The 24721-nt window shown below is 33.2% G+C and overlaps 1 pseudogene; it reads left to right on the top strand.

Moving 5' to 3' along the window:
- The window catches only part of LOC111641632, a 5262-nt pseudogene extending 2531 nt beyond the window's left edge, over positions 1-2731 (top strand).
- The last annotated feature ends 21990 nt before the right edge of the window (positions 2732-24721 follow it).

Raw genomic sequence — 24721 nt, 5'->3', positions numbered from 1 at the left:
GAATTTTATGTTCGAATTTAATTCGAACAAATTCGAACAAAACATTCGAAATAGAAAGCCACTTTCAACCACTTTCAGCCTCATATCTCCCGCACCCTTATAGCTATCGAGACGCAACCACCCCTATGCACGAATGGAGATTTGGGGCTACCACCACATACAAACACCATTCACGTGCGATGTGTAGTTTTGGCGAAAAAGTGAGATATAGGGACATACATGTCCATTTATATATATATATATATATATATAGATTATACTCGTGAAAAAATTCCAAAAGTAAAACGAAAAATTTTCTATTGTGACATCGTCACAATGCCGAGATGCAATTTTTAATCATATTTTTTATTTTCTTAATTTATAATATCTGTTTACCACGTTAAATTAGTTGTGGCTTGCCCCTGTACGTCATACTTTTCTTTTAGCAATAGAGTCGTGCCGGTCATCTATCTAACTCCTTTCAGGGCAAGTTTCGAAATGAAATAACGTAACTTCCGGTTTTTGTCGGAAGTTATCATACAGTTAATAGGGGCCGCCCGCCCCTGAGGTTTTCATACCTGATCTTGAATTTCATCTATCTAACTCTGTTTTTGAGATTAAAGAAAGACGGTCGACAGGAATTTGGAAATTTATAATTCAACAATTCTTCGCGGGCATTTCATAAAACGTGTTACAAACAAAAAATCATGTGACTACTTATCGACTGCTCATCATTAGAACCGGCGTTGCTTCAGTCGAGGAGTAACACATTGTAGTGCGGACACGCTTTTTGCGCTGTACAGTACTTTAGAAGCAACACATGACAGAGCAATTACATAAACAATAACAACAAATTAAAATATATCGCTTTCAATAATATAATCTGCATTTAATACATTTACAAACTCCGAAGAGACTGCGAACTATAGAACTTAAATATAACAGGATGTTAATAAAACAGAATACACAATAGGAATATTAGGAACGTTTAATATAGTCGTTAAACATTTCCCAAATTTCAGAGAAGTATTTCAGAATAAAAGAAAACACATTCGTTTCATTTCTGGAAAATCCAGTTATCTAAGAAAAGGCATAAAGTTTACGCTGCTTTTTTAGATCTGGAGAAGGCCTTTGACTCAGTTTCAATAGAATTAATAAGTGAAAAACTAGGAAAAAATGGAGCAGATATCTTATTCATAAATGCCATAAAATTTTTATTTGGTCATTATCATGTTACTATAAAATCTGGCAAAACTGTCTTCTCCCCCATAGATATTTTTGGGGGTCTGTTACAAGGTGACCCATTATCGCCATTTTTGTTTAACTTTTTCATATTTGATATAAATAAACAATTTGATAAAGCAGAGGATGGAATAAGAATTGGAAATTGTGTAATCCACTCAATACAATATGCAGATGATATTGTTTTACTTTCAAATACAAAAATTGGTCTACAGAGAAAAATTAATTTAATGCAGAAGTACTTTACACAACTTGNGGCCGAATAGTAAAAAATAGGCCGAATAGGCCGAATACCGAATAGTGGCCGAATATTCGTTACATCACTAGTCTAGAGGGGGAGGAATGTATTCCGGGAGGTGTTTTAACGGTAACTGGTCTCTATTCAGGGGGTACAGACGTAGAGAAAAACCCGTCCTGGAGAGTTGGAAGCCACGACCGAACTCCAGTGTTCAGGGAACGGAACCGATTGGTCACTGGTGGGCCTCCGTCTTGTTTTCAATTCTATGAATGTAAAATATTTCGAAATTTCACTACTCATTTTTTACGCTACCGACAAAAAATTACATTATTGTTTATATTAAACATAAAACTATAACTTAGTTAAGCTTATATTTTAAAATTTTGCTTAAAATGATCTTATTTTAATAATTATTTTAAATAGGTTTATATGAGTAGCAGAAAAGGCGCATGGATAATTTCACGAATTGGACCTGGAGGCCAACCGTTTGACGCATACGCTGCAAGTCGAATTAATAATTTAGCTTTTCAATATTTGCCTAGATTTATTACAAACAGAAATATGGAAAGAATGCTGCAAGAGCGATTAAAATCATCGCGCTTTAACTTATCACATGAGAAAAGATTTTTCGGAATGATTCCCACAATAAACGATTTGCTCCCATTTCATCTGATCAACGGAGGAATAAAAATCAAACGAGCAATTCGACGATTCACTTCGAACGGAGTCGTTTTCGAAGGGGAGGACCACGTCACGCCTTTCGACGTCATCGTCTTTGGCACGGGAAACGAAATCGAGTTTCCCTTTTTGCAGAAGCCCGTTCATCCCTCCGATTTATATTTAAACATCGTGAGTCCCGATTGTAAACATCCCACCATGGCATTTATAGGGTTTATCGTACTTATCAAAGGATTAACTCCGATTATCGAGAAGCAATCGCTGTGGTACGTGCAGTTATTTCTGGGAAAAATACAGTTACCCGCCAGAGAAGAAATGCTAAATTGGATATCCAGTTATAAACAAGTTAGAATGGAAAGATACGGGAAAGAGAACAAAATCGTAGTGATGGAAACTTACGAGGACGAATTGGCAGACAAATTTGGAGCCAAACCTAATTTGTTATCTATGCTATGGAACGATCCTAAATTATTTTACGCTTGTTTGATGGGTCCTATTCTTCCTTATCAATACAGATTACAGGGACCTCGTCCTTGGGATGGTGCCAGAGAAGCCATTCTAAACTACGAAAAACGGCTGTTTAATGTATAATTTTTAGTCACTAAATTTAATTTCTTTTTGTTTTTATGAAATAAATGATATCTGTTCATTTAAAAAACACGTATTTCTTTCTACGTTAATAAATATTAATCTATAATAACAATTATAAATTCATTTACACTATGAATTGTAAAGTATTTAATTACCGTATATGCCAGCATATAGAAATTTTGAAAATCGTAGAAAATTCGTAGAAAACTAACGAACTGGATTTAAAAAAATTCAGAACCGTACATTAATAGAAGAATTTAACAGGATTCTAACGCAAAAAACTTTATGGTTCTATGTACTTCCGTTTTCAAAAACTTTCGGAAAAGGATTATTTCAATAGAAGAGTAAATTTTTATCGCCATGTTCTAGAGATCGCGGGCATAACCAATCAGTTTAGAATTTTTCTCAAGGATGCGACTATCTAGCCGGGAGCGAGTGAAAATACACAAGAAATGATTGCATTTCATACTCTGTTGTTTTCTCGCTCTCGTTAAGTACGACCACACCGACGCGAGCGAAGGGAGAAAGTGGCCTGAAGATGCTGACGTCATGTTACAAAGCTATTTAATTTCATTTCGACATTAAAATGTTTCGATTCCTGTGATCAGTAGACGTTTGTTCCGTATTTCTGGTCGATAATAAACGGTATTAGTTTTTCTTTAATAGCGAGTCCACAGTTTTGTTCACTGAAAAAAGCCATTTTCTACTTCTGTGCTAAGGTTCGTGCACAGTATTCAGCGAGAAGAGGCAAACTGCGATAAATATCAAAGTCTGTTATATTATTGCAAGAGTCAGAAATTCGGTCTTGCCTGAGAGATTTCTCGTTTCGCGCTATTGCACGTTTTTACTTTGCATGAAATATATCGCTTGCATTTTGTCGCTAGTTAGTAGATTCCCGTCTGCGATAGTTTTTTTTCTCAGGCGTCAGCTTACCTCTTTGAGAAACTCGAAATGAAATCCATGCAAAGAAGTCCCCAGGAATTTTTAATGGACGGTCTGTGCCAGATATATAGGGTCGTCTCTCACACTCATTCAATGTGATCCTGATAGAACACATGATTATTATTATTAAAAGCTTTATTAGCGGCTGCCGAGAGAGAAGTCTTTACGTAAGTGGAATCCGCTTATTATAATAACTTTTTAATAACAATAATCGGCTGATAACATTAAAGAGAAGATAAAAGGTTTCCATTATAGAACTTAATTTATTACAATCACAGTATGACTTTTGTGCAATTTATATTCACATGTAAGTGTACTCTTAATTCAACATTACAGATTTATATATTATAAACAACTGTTTATAATAATTGCAGAATATAAATCTATAAATCAAGTGTGCCGCAACCATCCGAATTCTTTCATTATTCTGTACACAATGAACACTGTCTTTTTTTTGTTTTTTTTTACCTGTGTTAATAATGCAGTCGTGAGAAACATTATGCATTTGATTAATTTTTCTTGACATTTGTAGGTTTTTGTATATTGACGATTTCGTATGGCACACAATTCGAATTGGTATTATCAAAGAAATTTAAAAGACAAATACCAAAATCAATATACACTCAATACAACACGTCACACAAGCATCTTTCCTGTAATTGACTAAACGGCTAAAGCATTTTAAGAAAGTGTGTGTATATGTGGGACACAAATTTCTGAAATTTTGTGCCACAAAACCTCCACTGCAAAAAGTTTGAAATTTTGCAGAGAAGTATCTTTATAATGGAACATCGATACTGTTAAATTTTGGTGAGTAAAGGTCGAGCGGGTGAAGAGATAGAAAGACGGCGTGTGTATCTCTACTAGGGTCAGACTTAATGACGATTTCACTCGTTATTAGCAATTACAATATTTTATAAAAGCTATCCCTACCCTCAAAACGAAGCTGTATAACATTTTATAATATTTAAAAATATAAAAAGTTTTTAAGCAAATTATCGTAATAAATGGCGTCATCGTAGGCCCATATCATAGAGCATTATATAAGGAAATTAAGCATTATCTATAATACTGTATGTGTTTACAAATTATAATGGAGAATAAACATACAAATATTAAGCTATTAGATTACGTATATGGACTGAAATTCTAAGTGAATACTTCTAATGCTTGTTTAGTGTTTACGATAATAAATATTTATAAATACACCAAAACAGCAATAGAATAATATTAAATGAATATGTTTCCTCGTGTCGTGCAAAATGATCATTAAATTTTAATTAAGCAATTTACATAAAAGCATTCTTCTATTCTTGAAAGAACGCTTTTATGTGTATTACACAACAGCTTCTGCTTTAATATAAAGGAAATTGTAGACTTGAAAAATTGTCTTTGATCACTTGAAAAGTGAAAATGGCCATTTTCGTTTCAGAACAAACGTCAGAATTATTTAGTTTCTCTCCATTGAAATTTCTGTTTTATAGTATACGGAAATGTAGTACTTTGACGATCTAAAAGGAACGTTGTTTCCAGGTATGATTTTGTATGGAGAAGCTGATCATTCTTTATTTAGTTCTTAGGTTCATAAATAAAATACAGGTAACCCCACGTGACCAACCAGATGATATGGCACAAATCCGCACACAAATTTTCTGTGGTTTATTTACTAGGCCACTGCTTTAGGAATATGACTTTGAATTCTATGAATATTATGAGAGAATTTCATAAAATAAATGCACGAACAAACACATTTATGCATTTACGATTTGCTTTTTTATCTGAGTTTCTGGAATCACTAACAAAACAGTTCATAAGCAATGCCTGACACCGCTTATTCTGAACGCCACACCTGTCCTTCACGTATCATGAAACCATTAATTTCTGCTGTTAAAGTATTTGGAGTGGACTTTTTCCATCCGTGCTGTCATCTGAATGCCTCTTCAACAACTTTCCTCTGGTATACTCTAATTATAGAAGTATTTTTATGGTACACTGTCATTCATTTAACATTAATTACCACAATGGATTCGGTTTATTGTGGCGAAATCATTTATTTGTTCCACACTTACGGGAAACAGGCAATTTTTGTTATATTAATGATATCGTTGTACGTTGCTTATCAATTCAGCGTCACGAAGAGAAGAAAATTATCGCTCCACTTTCCTGGAGAAAACCAATTGGAAATGGAAATGGAAGCACACCTAATTAAAATACTTGCAATATTTTATTTCACTATAATAATAATTTCTTTACTGTTATTCACTGTTTGTTATTCCCATTTACTTACAAATTCTAGTAAAATGGAAGCATTCTATTGTACCTTTTCATTGTCAATATGGGCCTTTTACGGTATAGGTCAGATATTTTCGGACTTCGCCATAGCCGTCACGATTTTATTCATTCTGGGAAAAAGATATGTCGTAATGACGTATCAATTGGCAGAAAGAAAAAACGACGATGTTTCATTGAGTTCGTTTTTGGATCGTTTTATATACAAGCATCTTGAAATACAAAGATTTTTCATCATTCTTAATAATCGATGGGATGTTCTACTACCGGCGATCTATGCTCATTTCATATACGTGACAGGATTTTTATTGTATGGCGCCATATTTGTGGATATGATACCGGTATTGAAAAATGCCACAATAATTATAGCCGTGAATCTCTTAATCGGATGTATTGCAGTCTCTAGGGCATTATCGATTCTAACTTCAATTGTAAGTGTTTTGTATTATCGTAATAATTACCATTTATAAACATGTTTTCGTCTTTATTTCAGATGTACGATAATTACATTTCTGTGGGAAGATTCTCTTCTAGTAATCTGCCTTTGGAACATAAATTTAAAGTAAGAAAATATTAACAAATAACATAAATATAATATTGTTATTAACGAAATTTCTGTTGAACACAGATTATGGACTTTATGAAAAAATTTGGTCGAAGACCTTTCGGAATATGTGTGAATGGATTCTTTTTCGTCAAGAAAAATTTTGTGATTAGAGTAAGTTATTTTATGATGTAATAGAAATTAATAAATGTCATAATAATTTCGTAATTACTTTACAGATGGTGAGTGGTCTTTATTCAGTATTATCATCCGTAATACAGTTAACCGGTGTACTAGGACAAAAAAGATGTTCATCGAGAAACAAACAATTTGATGTATCGAAAAATATAACATCTCATTAACTGTACTCTTTCATATTAACGGAATTTTCTGTCTGATTGTTTTATTGAAGAGATTGGTTGATTAATTTTCTGTTAAATTAGAAGAACTGATGTATCAAAACCCAATGAATCGTCAATTTTTGACATTTGACCAATTATGACTGCGTTAATTGTGTTAATGTTCGATGAAGTGTGTCTATTTAAAAAGTTTTTATCACAAATATACCAGCTGTTTGAAATAGTAGTAACACTTATATAAAGTAATTTGTGTAATCACTGAGATAGTAGAAAGGTTGTACTTTTTTGAAACACTGTAATTATGGTATGATTTGTTGGTTATGAACTATGCAGAAAACAACCTATTACTACAAATCCCGCATAACAAAGCAATTCCATATTAGTATTAATATTGTTTAAAGTATCCTGTATATAAACATTTTTCTTGTTAATCTTGCAATGTTCTTAATTTTAAATGGTTATGCACGCGATCTCCATCACCAGGTCTTAATATGTAATGCTTTTTTTAAATGCTAAAATCTTATAAACAACTAATTGTAATTGATATTAAGTAAAAAGGCATTTTGTAACTATATTTTACGTTACGAGACAGCATTTAGAATGTACGTTTAACGATTTAAATAAATAAAAAATATTCGTTTTGTATTCATTCACTAAATAACATTGAATTACCCTTAAATTGAAAATATTTATTAAAATTTCACTCTCTTAACGAAAATTATAATGTAATTTTTTTAATGATGTTCTAATTAAATATTCTGTTGCCTTTGAATTCTTGTTATCTATATATATATAAATGAATGCATGTGTGTGTGTGTGTCTTGCTGTATGTCCTTCATGCATTACCACACCGTTTATCCGATTGCCGTGAAATTTTGGGAAGTTGTTTAGTATACTCTCGCGGAGGTTTCTGGCATAGTACATTCATCCTTCGATAGATAGCGCGCGTGTATACGAGCATTTTACTGTGTGTTCGATCGATTTCAAATTGTGAAGACCATTCCCCCCCTCCAGAAATATCTCTATATATATATTTGTGAACTGTTATTTACGATATTTGTAATAATTTTTGTTTAATCACTTTATTTCAACTTTTTTTTGCTAATTATGTATTCGCTTGAACTTTGTTAAAACCTTAACTGTACCCCGAAAAACAACTGTAGTTGTAGGAGGAAATTCGCCTATTTTACCTATCTAGGGATCCCCTTTTCCAAATTTTAATATCGACTCGAAATAATTTAAAAAGACAAATTATAATAAAACGGTTTATTATCCAAACTATCAGAAATTTCACAACATGCCAAGGAAGAGAGGAAGAAGCAATTAAATAATTAAAATTATAAAGGATTAAAAAATATATATAAAAATGAGGAATATCGCACTTCTGACAATCGCTGCAAGTGTGTGGGCTAAATTTGGAGTATCCGTGCTTCTCGCATGGAAAACTGTATGTGGCCAGCTTCACGCATCGGAAAAATTCTGATTTATTCGTGTACGCACCAGACGGAAAAACAAAAAAATATCGTGAATCCACAAGTACTCCAATAAATAAATAGAATTGAAACGACACTTTGAAATGTTTTCCCGATGAAAATGAGTAATAATGATAATACAATAATAATAAGTTTCAATAAAAAGGATAAAATGTAAATTGAATTTTATCATAACGAGTTTGCTTGAATTTCGTTTCTTCTGAGATCGCAGCAATGCGCGACGGGTAAGCTAGTCCCTTATAAATGAAAAGATAAAAATTATATTCCTGAGACGTACTCGAGAAAAAGCATTAGAATTAACCGAAAGAAAACAGGATTTTTGCCCAAAAATCTTTTCACAAATTTGACGACCAACGTTTAAATATAGACAACCGGCCAATAGAGTTGGCTGAAAACGTTAGTATTTTAATAAATTTCTCAGCAACTTAAGGTGTTGTGTTGTTATAATCCATAATGTGATTCTGTAGATTTGGAGACAGGAAAGAATGCCATTGGAATGGAAGGAAGCAGGCGTAATTCCCATCCATAAGAAGGAAATAAAATGGAATGGAAAAACTACAGGGGGATTTCTTTATTCTAGGTGACATACAAGATTCTGTCATCGTTAGTTATGAAGAGATTAACTTCATATATAGAGGGAATCGAATATCAAACTGGTTTCCAAAAAATAGAGCCCCAACCGATCAAATTTCCGTTTAAGACAGGTTTTTGAGAAGAACTGGGAATACAATGTTGACACACACTTGTTGTTCATTGATTTTCAAAAAGCAAAAGCATACGGCAGCATTCACAGGCAATCAGTGTGGAAGACCATGAAGGAGTTTGAGATATCAGGCAAACTTTCGAGAATTGCAAAAATTTGCATGAATGAGATGTGGTATACGGTAAAAAGCAGGGTGACAAGGTCGGACAGCTTTTAGAGCAAAACAGGACTGAACACAGGGAGATGCCCTGTCTCCTCTTCTCTTTAACATCTCTGTAGAAAAAGTTGTCAGAATGGCCCAGGAGACAGACAAGAAAAGGGAAAATGACTTAAAAGACAAACTGTCACTACTAGCATATGCGGATGACATTGTCATGATTGGAGCATCTCAACAGGAGGTGATGAGATTAACGTCAAAATTAGCAACAGCTGCCAAGAGCATGGGTCTGATCATCAATGAAGAGAAAACTAATTTTCTCTTCATTGATGATCAGACCCATGGTTATTTCTATAAAGGGAGAATCCCACAAAGAACATCTAACCGTATACAATATGACATTCAGCACTACGGAATCCTTCAAGTACTTAAGGACTGACATAAACAGAAACAATGACATGAAGAAGGAGGCAGGAACTCTCTTGCTACAAAGTAATAAAATCTACTTGGGGTTCACAAACATACTAAAAAATAGAATCCTTAATAAAAGGACGTAACTAACTGTATACGAGTCTCTGAGTAGACCTGCGATTCCGTATGGTTGTGAAACATGGTCAATGACAAAGCAGGAGGATCTACAACTACAGAGATTCGAAAACAAAATACTAAGGAAAATCTTAAGTGTATGTAAAGATAAGTGTAGCGCTCGGATCCCTCCCAAATTTTTACATTTTTGGACTCGAGACACCTTGAAATTTCGAGATGTGCAAAAGATTCGAGTTTTTTTTTTTTTTTTTAATTTTGAACGCTAATAACGAGTAAAATATTCATTAAGAGAGATGACACATGACCACTTTTATGTCTTCACCCTGTCGACCTTTAATTAAGAACCAAAATTTAATAGTATTAATGCCCCTTTATACGCAAGCTACAGTGCCACATTTCGTTTCTTAAACTTTACCCGTTCTGAGATATTGTTTAACTAGCAGGTGAGCCCGGCGTTGCTGGGGCAAAAATAACAATAACTACGATAAAGATTATTACGTTACAGTCAACCTTACCCGTTTTCACAGAATGCAAGAATTGGTTCCCCTTGTTTCCAGACTAATTAGAGAATGTTTAGATTGTTCTAAATATATGTTCGATTTCCCGCAAAAACGAAAAACTGCATCTGCGCCTGTAAATCTTGCACGTCGCTTTCTCTTAACAATTCCATTGTTACTTAAAACTTCCATTGTTACCTAACACTTCCATTGTTACTTAACACTTCCATTGTTGATGGAAGTGTTAAGCCTTAATCCTGTCTCTCTCCCCCTGAGGGGAATTTCGAAAAATCCCTTCTTAGTGTGCNGTCCCTACCAGGAGCTTGTGCTCCAGCCTGCATTGCCCTATGGTTCAGTAAAATTACTGGGCTCTCCCACCACGACCAGGTGGTGACCACGGGAGAGTTATTATTATTAATATTATTATTATCATTATCATCAACCCGTCTCGATTATATATTAGATATCTCAGAACAGAAAATAAAGAAATTAAACAAATTAGACGCCAACACACATGCGCGCGAATTTTCCCTCTTTATTGACTTTTTTGGGGGGTTCGGGAGGTCTCCAAACGTGTAGATTTGCAAAAACACTTGGAGGGACAAATTTGACACGATTCCAATACTTTTCCGTTTTATATATATAACAAGTTGGGAAGTAAAAAGGAGTCGGAGTAGGCGGATTTTTTGACGACTCCGACTCCACAGCCCTGCCAATAACAGAAATCTTAAATCATTTCCTTCGTTTCCCGAAGATAAAACCGCCTATATTCGTTAAAATAATATTTTTCTGTAAAATTCGTATTTAATAAATCAGTATGAGAAGTAAATATCTTCTACGTGTTGTTTACGAAAAAGGAAACATTTTGTCGCTTTTATGACAAAAGAAAAATTTCACTTCTTTTTCCAAAGTTAGGCGTCCATCTGGATGTTCACCCCTTTTTATATCTTCGAACATTTCGTTGACGTACAAAAAACCTTTCATTACGATTGGTTAAAAGAGTTCGAATAAGGAGAACCATTTCCTGCGATCAGGGAGTTCTCAGCTAGCATCCAAAGAGGGAGTTTTCAGCTAGCTTTGTAAGAAGTAAGTTCTCACAAAGTTTTCAAAGCAAGTGGTCGGCAAGGTCTCCGAAGAAGAGTTTTTCAAGGGCTCCAAACGCAAGTTCCCGAAGAGTTTTCCAGAAGTTGCCAGAAAAAATAATTCTCCGCTCTAACCTCACTATTTTATTATTTGTTCGCCTCTATTCCTCGAAGATTCTCCTCCCTCGTCCTCCGATCATATCGAAGAGCCGTCGTTGGTCCTCAACTGAAAGACTCCTCATCATCGAGTAGAAGAGCAAGATCAAGGTGAGGTAGTTTAAATGATATTTGTAAACTCTCTCCCTCTCTCACTCTCTCCGCGAGATTAGGTAAAGGTGTAAGAAATACTCTTAGCGTTGTAACTTAGGATTCCTTGTTTATTAAATTTGTTTGTTGATTTAATATGGCCTCCTTAATTACTCGAAGTCATTGAGGAGACTGGCTGACACTTTTTAAAAAGAAGGATTATGTGTCTGTTTGATCCTCCTGATGAAAGGTATCTATCTATTCTTTAACACTAACAACATCACTTCATTATAAAAATCTTTGAAACTGAAACAATCAAAATGACAAACTATTCCACCAATGTTTTTGATTGGGCAGTTACAAACTATGCCACCAATTACGTCATGAGGACATCAGAGTGTATTCAGTGAAACGAGAATAATTTTTATGACATACTTTACCAAAATAAATGAAAATGCATCTAAAAAATTAAGGGTGCAGTGGGCCGCATAAAAGTATAAAGTGGGCAGCAGTGCGACTCGCGGGCTGCGAGTTGGACATTCCTGGTGTAGTCTATGTGTGTGGGATGGCACAAAATTTCTGAAATTTTGTAGGGAGGTTTGTTTATTATAAGGATCGATGCCAGTAAATTTTGGTGATTAAAAGTCGAAGGGTGGAGAGATAGAAGGAAGATGTGTGTATCTTTAGTAGGATCAGACTTAATGACGACTTCACTCTTTATTAGCATTTACAATATTATATAAAATACAATATTTTATAAAACCCATTCAAAATTAAGGTTTTTGCAAATTTTGTAATTGTTAAAAATATAAAAGGGTTTTTAAAATAAAACTAGCTGCAAGTACCCGCTTCGCTGGGTTTTGCCTTTGAGATATGATTCGAGACCGCAAAAATTCTTTCTTACGTATTGGCATTGCTTTGTATATTTTTACTTTTCACACTTCACTATTCACTATTCACTTTCTACTTTCTTTTAGTTATTTGTACAATTTTACTTATGAAAAATCAACTGTAGCATGTGCGTTGATGCGATTTCCCGCAAAAATGCAAAAAACCGCATCTGCGCCTGTAAATCTTGCATGCCACTTTATCTTAACACTTCCTTTGTTACTCAACACTTCCATTGTTAACATTTCCATTCTTAACATTTCCATTGTTAACACTTCCACTGTTAACACTTTCATTGTTAACACTTCCATTGTTGACATTTCCATTGTTACACATTTTAGAATTCAATCACTTTCAACCCCATATCTCCCACACCCTTATAGCTATCGAGTAACCATCATAGTGCACGATGGGAGACTTGGGGCTATTACCGCACACAAACACCATTCATGTGCGATGTCTAGTTTTGGCTGCAGAGTGAAATATNGCGTCCATCTGGATGTTCACCCCTTTTCATATCCTCGAACATTCAAAGACGTTGACGTACAAAATACCTTTCATTACGATTGGTTAAAAGAGTTCGAATAAGGAGAACCATTTCCTGCGATCAGGGAGTACTCAGATAGCATCCAAAGAAGGGTTATTTTGGTTTTCAGCTACTTTTGTAAGAAGTGAGTTCTCACAAAGTTTTGAAAGCGAGTGGTCGGCAAGGTCTCCGAAGAAGAGTTTTTCAAGGGCTCCAAAAGCAAGTTCTCGAAGAGTTTCCAGAAGTTGCCAGAGAAGATAATTCTCCGCTCTAACCTCACTACTTTATTATTTGTGCGCCTCTCTTTCAACCCCATATCTCCCACACTCTTATAGCTATCGAGACGCAACCACCATAGTGCACGATGGGAGACTTGGGGCTACTACCACAAAAAAACACCATTCATGTGAGATGTGTATTTTTGGCTAAAAAGTGAAATATAGGAACACACACGTCCATTTATATAAAATATATATTTATATATATTTATAGATATCTGGCATCTATGTAATAGATGCCAGATGTTGCTGGGAAAGTTAGACAACTCGTTGTTGAATTTTTTTAAAGCTTCTATTTGTATATTTTACTTTTTAATACAAATGTCTGAAACGAGCCTAAAATTAATGCGTATTTTTACAGCAGAATCTTGTATTGTATTAGCAAGTCAGACATGAGCTTCTAGGCTATATAGCCCCATGGTAGAATGTGACGTAATTGTAATGTAATAGTAGTTGTATGCTTTTATTTAGGAGTTACAGGGGTGGTAAAAACACGGAAAACTCCACGCTGCCAGGCTGTCCGAATGATCAAACTCCCAGTGTTCAGGGAGTTTGGTCGTTCGGACAGCCTGGCAGCGTGGAGTTTTCCGGGTTTGTTACTGGTGAGCCCATATCTTAGAGTATTATATAAGGCAATGAAGCATTATCTATTATACAAATTGAAAAGGAGAATAAACAAACAAACATTGAGCTTAAAACGTGAGTCGGATGTAAAGAGTATAGTTTCTAGTTTTAATCTTAAAATGATTTATTTTTAGAGTATACAATTTTTAATAATATATCACCGATCTCATTGGCTTTAAAATTATAAACATTGAGCTATTACATAACGTATATGAACTGAAATTCTAAGCGAATACTTCAAGTGCTTACTAAAATGTAAATTTTCGACTATAAATTTTTATTTTATTCCATATACAGGTATAAAACAAAAATTGTGTTCTGTTAAATTTGTAGCATTATCTGTAAAGCCAGTATAATAACTCCTGATAATAGAAGATACGAATTTATAGTCGAAAATTTACATTTTAGTAAGAAAAAAGGACATTGAAACAATTTAATTAAACTTTAAGTGCTTGTACAGCATTTACGTTAATGAAATATATATCGATTTATCCAGAACAGCAATTAATAACATTAAATGACAAAGTTTTCTCGTGTCGCGTAAAATGGTTATAAAATTTTAATTAAACACTGTACATAAAAGCATTCTTCAATTCTTGAAAGAATGCTTTTATGTCTATTACACAACAGCTTCTGCTTTAATATAAAGGAAACTGTAGACTTTAAAAGACGTCTTTGATGACGTGAAAAATCGAAAAAACCGTTTTCGTTTCAGAACAAACGTCGGAATTATTTAATTTTTCCCCATTCAAATTTCTGTTTTATAGTAGAAGGGAACGTAACACTTTGGCGATCTGCAAAAAACGATGCTTCCAGGTATGATCTTTTACGGAGAAGCTGGCGTTTATTTAGGTTCATAAATAAAACACAGGTAACCCCACGTGACAAACCCGATGATAGGGCACAAAACCGCACACAAATTTTCTGTGGTTTATTTACTAGGCCACTGCTTTAGGAATATGACTTTGAATTCTATGAATATTATGAGAAAATTTTATAGAATTGATGCATGAACAAACACATTTAAGCATTTAAGATTTGCTTTTTATTTGAATTTCTGGAATCACTAACAAAACAGTTCATAAGCAATGCCTGACACCGCTTATTCTGAACGCCACGCCTGTCCTTCACGTATCACGAATTCATTACTTTCCGCTGTTAAAGTATTTGGAGTGGACTTGTTCCATCCGTGCTGTCATTTAAATGCCTCTTCAACAACGTTCCTTTGGTACACTCGAATTATAGAAGTATTTTTATGGTACACTGTCATTCATTTAACGTTAATTACCGCAATGGATTCGGTTTATTGTGGCGAAATTATTTATTTGTTCCACACTTACGGGAAACAGGCAATTTTTGTTATATTAATAATATCGATGTACGTTGCTTATCAATTCAGCGTCACAAAGAGAAGAAAATTATCGCTCCACTTTCCTAAAAGCAGTTACGGAGGAGAGGACCAATTGGCTATGAAAATGGAAGCACACTTAATTAAAATACTCGTAATATTTTATTTCACCATGATAACAATTTCTTTGCTGTTATTCACTGTTTGTTATTCCCATTTACTAACAAGCTCAAGTGAAATGGAAGCATTCTATTGTACGCTATTGATGTCCATATGGGCCATTTACGGTGTAGGTCAGATATTTTCAATTATCGCCATATCCGTGACGATTTTATTCATTCTGGGAAAAAGATATGTCGTAATGACGTATCAATTGGCAGAAAGAAAAACCGACGACGTTTCGTTGAGTTCGTTTTTGGAACGTTTTATATACAAGCATCTTGAAATACAAAGTTATTTCATCATTCTTAATAATCAATGGGATGTTCTACTTCCGGCGATCTATGCTCATTTCATTTACGTAACAGGATTTGTATTGTACGGCGCCATATTTGTTGATATGGTACCAGTGTTGAAAAATGCCACGATGATTATAGCCGTGATTTTTTTAATCGGAAGTATTACTGCTTCATGGGCGTTATCGATTCTAACCTCAATTGTAAGTATCTTGTATTATCGTAATAATTACCATTTATAAACATGTTTTCGTCCTTATTTCAGATGTACGATAATTATATTTCTATGGGAAGATTCTCTTCTAGTGATCTGCCTTTGGAATATAAATTTAAAGTAAGAAAATATTAACAAATAACATAAATATAATATTGTTATTAACGAAATATGTTTTGTGTTGAACACAGATTATCGATTTTATGAAAAAGTTTGGCGGAAGACCTTTCGGAATATGTATAAATGGATTCTTTTTCGTCAAGAAGAATTTTGTGATTAGAGTAAGTTATTTTATGATGTAATAGAAATTAATAAATGTCNAATATGTATAAATGGATTCTTTTTCGTCAAGAAAAATTTTGTGATTAGAGTAAGTTATATCATGATGTAATAGAAATTAATAAATGTCATAATAATATCGTAATTAATTTACAGGTGGTGAGTGGTCTTTATTCGGTGTTATCATCCGTAATTCAGTTAACCGGTGTTCTTGGACAAAAAAGATGTTTATCGAGAAGCAAACAATTCGATGTATTAAAAAATATAACATCTCATTAACAGTACTCTTTCATTTTAACGGAATTTGACTGTCTAAACGTTTCATTGAAGAGATTAGTTGATTCATTTTTTGTTAAATTAGAAGAATTGATATATCAAAACCCAGTGATTCGTCAATTCTTGATTTTTGACCAATTATAACTGCGTTAATTGTGTTAATGTTCGATGAAGTGTGTGTATTTAAAAAAGTTTTTATCACAAATATACCAGCTGTTTGAAAAAGTAGTAACACTTATATAAAGTAATTTGTGTAATTACTGAGATAGTAGAAAGGTTGTACTTTTTTGAAACACTGTAATTATGTTATGATTTCTTGGTTGTGAACTAAGCAGAGGACAATCTGCCATTATCTCGCATAACAAAGCAGTTCCATATTAGTATTAATATTGTTTAAAGTATGTATATAAATACTGTGTTGTTCTGCATATGTCATTCCTGTTAATCTTGCAATGATTTTAATTTTAAATGGTTTTGCACGTGACTCCATCACAAGGTGTTAATATGTAATGTTTTTTTTTTAATGTGAAAATCTTATAAACTTCTAATTGTTATTGATATGAAATGAAAAGGCATTTTGTATGTGTATTTTTTCGTTAGGAGACAGCATTTAGAATGTACGTTTAACGATTTAAATAAATACAATATCTTTCTATCATGTGAACGAATATCGATTTATAATCCTCGAGTTGCATACTTAATTCGTTCTTAAAACCCGATTTGTTTTAAAACCGAAACAAAGTTTTGCATATGAAGCCACATAAAATAAATTAATTCGTTTTTGACACTAAAATAAAAATTTTAAAACCTTTTTAACAGTATTTCACGCATAAAAATGCCTACAAATCAATATATGCGAAAGTGTTTCACAATTCTCAAAATAATACCTTTTAATTGATTTAAATTTAAATTTAAATTTAGGAATTAATTTTGATTTTGTTTTAAAATTAAGGTTTACTTTCAGTTACATATTTCGAACTAACGAAATTCATAATTTGTAAATCATTATAATCCTGGCTGGCACAAAAGGGCAGTTTCAAACTAACGGGATTTCGAACACTCCGGGTTCGAATTAACAAAAATTCCTGAACGGAGGTCGTGCTTTTCTGACATTGAAATGCGGTCTACTTTAACGGCCTACTTTGGTCGAATGGGCAAAAACACGAAACTGTTGGAACACGAAACACTGGAGCTGTCGGGAGTTGGTTTTCTTCACGTGGGTAACACCTAAATACGGACTAGTTTCCTATACAAAGTCCTGACAAGAGGTACATCTTGGCAGATTGGCCATGTGTTGCGTTGCTTACTTTCATCAGTCCAATTCAATTTATACTTTATATAATTAAAATTATTTCACTAATGAAACTCGAATTATGTTAACGCTTAAAATTAATAAATTCATTTATTCGACGCATTAAACTTTAGAATTTTCGAAGAACATCTCTTGTGTCCATGTACGCCTGTCAGTTGAATATCCGAAGAAAGAACCGAATAAATTCCATTGCAAACCTAAAAATTGAATTGAATTTTATTAAATTAATATTGGGAATATTTTAAATATGTTATAATTTTTCGTCCTGCAGACAAAAGTCATCTTGATAAAAAAACAACCCACTCACAGAGATTCCAAAAAACATCCAACCAAATCGTTTCATGAAACAAATAATCTACAATTAAGAAGAGGTCTTTACAATAAAAAGAAACAAATAATATATTTTATTATTGTATTTTACTTTAAATTTGAATTCCAATGGGAGAAAGCAGGAAGAAAATTTTCCCATGAAGATGTAATTGTCGTACACATGAAAAATGTAAATATAAACAAACATTCTAAACCCGATATATAACATAACTAAACACCAACCGTATGCCGAAAATCTATCGGGCAAGTTTTAGGCTAAATACTAAATGAATTACGTAACCAATTTGGCTCTAGAGGTAGCCGTTAGGCGCCATCTCTTATTAATATTAATAATTATAAATAAATAAATAAATTTAAATAATTTAGAACCGCTGGGAGAAAAAATCGGCCTGGAGCGGGACTCGAACCCCAACTCCTGCTTACTGTGCAAATGCGTTGCCAGTTACGCTATCCGGACCGCCAGTCCGATCTCCTCTTCCAGCGTATATAAGCTAACTACATAACCATCGACGGTTATTACAACGCCGGCTGGGGACACATTCAGTGCTCACGTCCCCCAAGGCACTCAACCGGCCATCGCAAGCCCCGGCAAGGCGTAATATAAACAAACATTCTAAACCCGATATACAGTCGACCCCCCTATAATTACGGTCCCTATAATTACGATTCCTATAAAACTGCAAAAAAATATACGTATTTTGGAAATGTTGAGTCGGATTAGTCTAGAATCGATTAATTTTATGGAAGAAAATCTTTCAAACAGCCGTAGTCCGTAAACTTGACACGTGTCGGGTTGTGATTGAAAGGATTCGTAAGAAATCGGATTCCTAAAGAATGGAACGTATCTATATCTTATAGGGGGGGCAACTGTATAACATAACTAAACACCAACCGTATGCCGAAAATCTATCGGGCGAGTTTTAGGCTAAATACTAAATGAAAAATGTAAATGTGGGATTTGCATTAAGGCATAAAGTATTCACCAGTGAATTCAGAGTTGACAATCGCCACGATCCGATGATATTTACAGTTAAAAGAGTTAGAGAAATAATTATAACGACTGGTTTTACTACAAGAATAATGTTAATAAATATGGATTTTCAGAGCATAAAGTCTGAAAGATATGTGAAAAAGGCATTTAATACAGGAATGAGAATATCCCATTGATTGTTAATCCAATCTAAACACTTCTGTATTTCCAGATGTTTATCTTTCAAATGTACAAATTCTTCTAATGAAGTATCGTTGCTTCTTCTTTCTCGCAGTTCGTTTGACATTACCACACATCTTTCCAAATCTATTAAAAATTTCAATTAGCAACAGTAATTTCGAGAGAGTTATTAACAGAATTAAATAATACTCCAGGAAATGTTTTTGGAATATTAGATGGAGGCAAGTTAGTATTTAGTGTTTGCTCCAATTAGTAGCAGGAAATTATTTTAATGGCAAATTTTCATCTGCACGGGATTAACTATCATGGTAAAGATGAATTAACTTACAATGCGTTTAAACTGTAAGATATTTTCATGTAGAAGTAAAAACTGAAAATTTTTCAATAAAAAGTTAATTATAAAGCCAAAAAAGTAAAAGCTATGCAAAAGTAATATCCAAGGCCATACAGGCTAGAAGGGTTTTCGGGATTTAAATCTGTGTTTCGAAAAAATTAAATTAGAATTATTCTGTCTGTTGGATTTAATTTATATCTATTTGTACCGTTCAGTCTTCTGTATTATGTTGCACTATAAATCTAAATTTTAAAACTTGATAAACTACATTGTAAAAAAGAATTGTGTTTAAAACACGATTACTTTTCCGGGTCTGTTATACATTACAGACTGAAGTATGGCGATCGGTCAAGAAATGACCCCGAAGATTGTTACATTTTTGGACTCAGGTGATCTTGAAACGTCAAGAAATACAAAAAATTATAAAGGTAATTTGTGCAGTGTATAGAAGTGGGGAGTACGATTTTGTTCGCTCTCTTTGAAACTTAATAACTCCTGTGCTTTTTCTCGAATATTTTTGAAATTTTGCAGGAAGGGTTGTTTATTAGAGTAATCGTTGCTATTAAATTTTGGTGAATAAAGATCGAAGGTGTGGGGAGATAAAGTGGATCGTGTGTATTTCTACTTAGGTCAGACTCAAGGACGACTTCACTCTTTATTCGCATTTACAATATTATATAAAACCCATTCCTTCAAAATAAAGCTTTATGGCATTTTATAGTAAAGCTTCTTAAACAAATTATCGTAACAGATGGCGCCACCAAATGATGCCGGGAAAGTTAGAAAACTCGTTGTAAAAATTTTTTAAAAACATCTATTCGTGTATTTTACTTTTTAATACAAATATCTGAAACAAGCCTACAAGTAATACGCATTTTAATAACATAGAATCTCGTCTAGCATCAGCTAGTTGGGTATGAACTTCTAAGTTATATAGCCTGATGATAAAATGTGACGTAATTGTCACATAATAGAAGTTGTATGTTTTTAACACTGTCGTTACCAAGATAAGGACTTTCGGGAGGTCTCTTTAAAATAATTGAAATCGATTTAAATGTTAAAAGACTTTAAAAATCCCGAAAAACTCCAACTTCCCCACCCATATGAGACACGAACCTTGGCCGCACGCCTAGTGTTTATGAAACGAAACAACTTTGCCACTGATAAGCCGATATCATAGAGTATTATATAAGCCAATTAAGCATTATCTATTATAGTGAAAGTGTAAACAGCGATGAATTGAAAAGAAGAATAAACATACAAACATTTCAGCTATTAAACCACGTGTATAAACTGAAATTTTAAGGAAATACTTCAAACGCATGTTTAGCATTTACGATAATGAAATATTTATGGATTTCTCTAAAACAGCTATTCATAATATTAAATGACTAATGTTTCCTCGTGTCGTGTAAAATGATTATAAAATTTTATTTAAGCAATTTAGATAAAAGCATTCTTCGATTCTTAAAATAATAATATTATGTGTATTAGACAACAGCTTCTGCTTTAATATAGAGGAAATTGTAGACTTGAAATGTTGTCTTTGATCACTTGAAAAGTGAAAAGGACCCTTCTAGTCTCAGAACAAACATCGGAATTATTTAGTTTTTCCCATTAAAATTTCAGTTTTACAGTATAAGGAAACGTAGCACTTTGGCGATCTGCAAAGAACGTTGTCTCTAGGGATGTTTTTCTATGGAGAAGCTAGCCCTTATTAAAGTGTTGCTGAAGAAAACACAGGTAACTCCACAGGACCAACCCGATCATACAGCAAAAACCCACATACCATGTTCAGTGGTTTATTTACTAGGCCACTGCTTTGGGAATACGACTGAATTCTATGAATATTATGTGAGAATTTCATAAAATAGATGCACGAACAAATACATTTAAGCATTTAAGACTTGCTTTTTATCTGAGTTGCTGGAATCACTAACAAAACAGTTTATAAGCAATGCCTGACACCGCTTATTCTGAACGCCACGCCTGTCCTTCACGTATCATGAAACCATTAATTTCTGCTGTTAAAGTATTTGGAGTGGATTTGTACCATCCGTGTTGTCATCTAAATGCCTCTTCAACAACTTTCCTCTGGTATACTCGAATTATAGAAGTATTTTTATGGTACATTGTCATTCATTTAACATTAATTACCACAATGGATTCGATTTATTGTGGCGAAATTATTTATTTGTTACACACTTACGGGAAACAGGCAATTTTTGTTATATTAATGATATCGATGTACGTTGCTTATCAATTCAGCGTCACGAAGAGAAGAAAATTTTCGCTCCACTTTCCTGAAAGCAGTTACGGAGAAGAGGAGCAATTGGCAATGAAAATGGAAGTACACCTAACTAAAATACTTGCACTGTTTTATTTCACCATGATAACAATATCTTTACTGTTATTCACTGTTTGGTATTCCCATTTACTTACAAATTCCAGTGAAATGGAAGCATTCTATTGTACCTTTTCATTCTCAATATGGGCCTTTTACGGCGTAGGTCAGATATTTTCGGTTTTCGCCGTAGCCGTCACGACTTTAGTAATTTTCGGGAAAAGATATGTCGTGATGACGTATCAATTGGCGGAAATAAAAACCGACGATGTTTCGTTGAGTTCATTTTTGGATCGTTTTATAAACAAGCATCTTGAAATACAAAGTTATTTCATTGTTCTTAATAATCAATGGGATGTTCTCCTTCCGGCGATCTACGGTCATTTCATTTACGTGACAGGATTTGTATTGTACGGCGCCATATTTGTTGATATGATGCCGGTATTGAAAAATGCCACAATAATTATAGCCGTGATTCTCTTAATCGGATGTATTGCAGTCTCTAGGGCATTATCGATTCTAACTTCAATTGTAAGTATTTTGTATTATCGTAGTAATTAGCATTTATAAACGTGTCTTCGTCTTTATTTCAGATGTACGATAATTACATTTCTATGGGAAGATTCTCTTCTAGTAATCTGCCTTTGGAATATAAATTTAAAGTAAGAAAATTTTAAAAAATAACATAACTGTAATATTGTTATTAACAGAAATTTGTTCTGTTTTTAACACAGATTGTCGACTTTATGAAAAAATTTGGCGGAAGACCTTTCGGAATATGTATGAATGGATTCTTTTTCGTCAAGAAAAATTTTGTGATTAGAGTAAGTTATATCATGATGTAATAGAAATTAATAAATGTCGTAATAATATCGTAATTACTTTACAGGTGGTGAGTGGTCTTTATTCGGTGTTATCATCCGTAATTCAATTAACCGGTGTACTTGGAGAAAAAAGATGTTTATCGAGAAGCAAACAATTTGATGTATCAAAAAATATAACATCTCATTAACTGTACTCTTTCATTTTAGCGGGATTTGACTGTCTAAACGTTTTATTGAAGAGATTAGTTGATTAATTTGCCGTTAAATTGGAAGGATTGATACATCAAAACCCAATGAATCATCAATTCTTTGACATTTGACCAATTATGACTGCGTTAATTGTATTAATGTTCGATGAATTGTGTGTATTTAAAAAGTTTTTATCACAAATATACCAGCTGTTTGAAAAAGTAGTAACACTGATATAAAGTAATTTGTGTAATCACTGAAATAGTAGAAAGGTTGTACTTTTTTGAAACACTGTAATTATGTTAAGATTTTTTCGTTGTGAACTACGCAGAGGACAATCTGCCACTATCTCGCATAACAGAGCAATTACATATTAGTATTAATATTGTTTAAAGTATTTTGTATATAAATACTGTGTTGTTCTGCATATGTCAGTCCTGTTAATCTTGCAATGATTTAAATTTTAAATGGTTTTGCACGTGACTCCATCACAAGGTTTTATTATGTAATGCTTTTTTTAATGCGAAAATCTTATAAACTTCTAATTGTTATTGATATGAAATGAAAAGGCATTTTGTATGTGTATTTTTTCGTTACGAGACAGCATTTAGAATGTACGTTTAACGATTTAAATAAATACAATATCTTTCTATCATGTAAATGAATATCGATTTATAATTCTCGAGTTGCATACTAAATTCGTTATTAAAACCCGATTTGTTTTAAAACCGAAACAAATTTTTGCATATGAAGCCACAGAAAATACCATCAGAATCAAACAAATATACCAGCTATTTGAAAAAGTAGTAACACTTATATGAAGTAATTTGTGTAATTACTGAGGTAGTAGAAAGGTTGTACTTTTTTGGAATTCTGTGATTAGGCTATGATTTCTTCGTTGTGAACTACGCAGAGGATAAGCTGCCATTACAAATCCCGCATAACAAAGCAATTTTATATTAGTATTAATATTGTTCAAAGTATCCTGTATATAAATATTTTTTAGCATATGTCAGTATTGGAAACAGCTTTGTCCTGTTAATTTTCAAATGATCATCTTAATTTTAAATGGTTATGCACGTGATCTCAGTTACATCGTCTTAATATGTAATTCTTTTTCTATCAAAAAATGTTTTAAACTTTTAATTGGTGTTGATATTAAATGAAAAGACATTCTGTAACTATATTTTACGTTAGGAGAAAGCATTTAGAATGTACGTTTAACGATTTAAATAAATTCAAAATATTCGTTTGATGTTAGTTCACTGAATAACATTCATTTGGATTATAGACCCAAGTGCAGGAAAAGGAGAGAAAGGACAAAAGATAAAAAAGTGAGAAAGGTTGAAAAATTAAGGGTCAACAGAAGATCTATTTAACCTTTCTCACTACTACATCTTTTGATTTTTCTCATTTTTCCCTCCTTTTCCCAAATTTGGGTCTATAATCCTTTGAGTCACAACTCCAGCTTTATTTAGTAATCCTTCTTCATTCACACATTTTCAAGTATTTGAAAATATTTCCTTTCCACTCAAAAATAAAATATGAATAAAGGTTTACGGCTTTGTGAAACTTCTTTTTTGAGTTTATGCCGTTTAAATAGATAAATAAAAAAATTAAAACATTTTGTCGGTTTTGTTTACACGTTTATTTGGCCGCATTGGAACTTGCTTTGGGCCGCGGGTTGGACACCCCTGCTTTAAAGATTAATTTGATAATGTTAAGTATCGAACGAAATATTTT

The sequence above is a fragment of the Centruroides sculpturatus genome, unplaced genomic scaffold, assembly GCF_000671375.1.
Source record: "Centruroides sculpturatus isolate CEXI.00-Female unplaced genomic scaffold, Cexi_2.0 scaffold1087, whole genome shotgun sequence".
Classification (NCBI taxonomy): domain Eukaryota; kingdom Metazoa; phylum Arthropoda; class Arachnida; order Scorpiones; family Buthidae; genus Centruroides; species Centruroides sculpturatus.
This window is presented reverse-complemented; position numbering and strand designations above follow the sequence as displayed.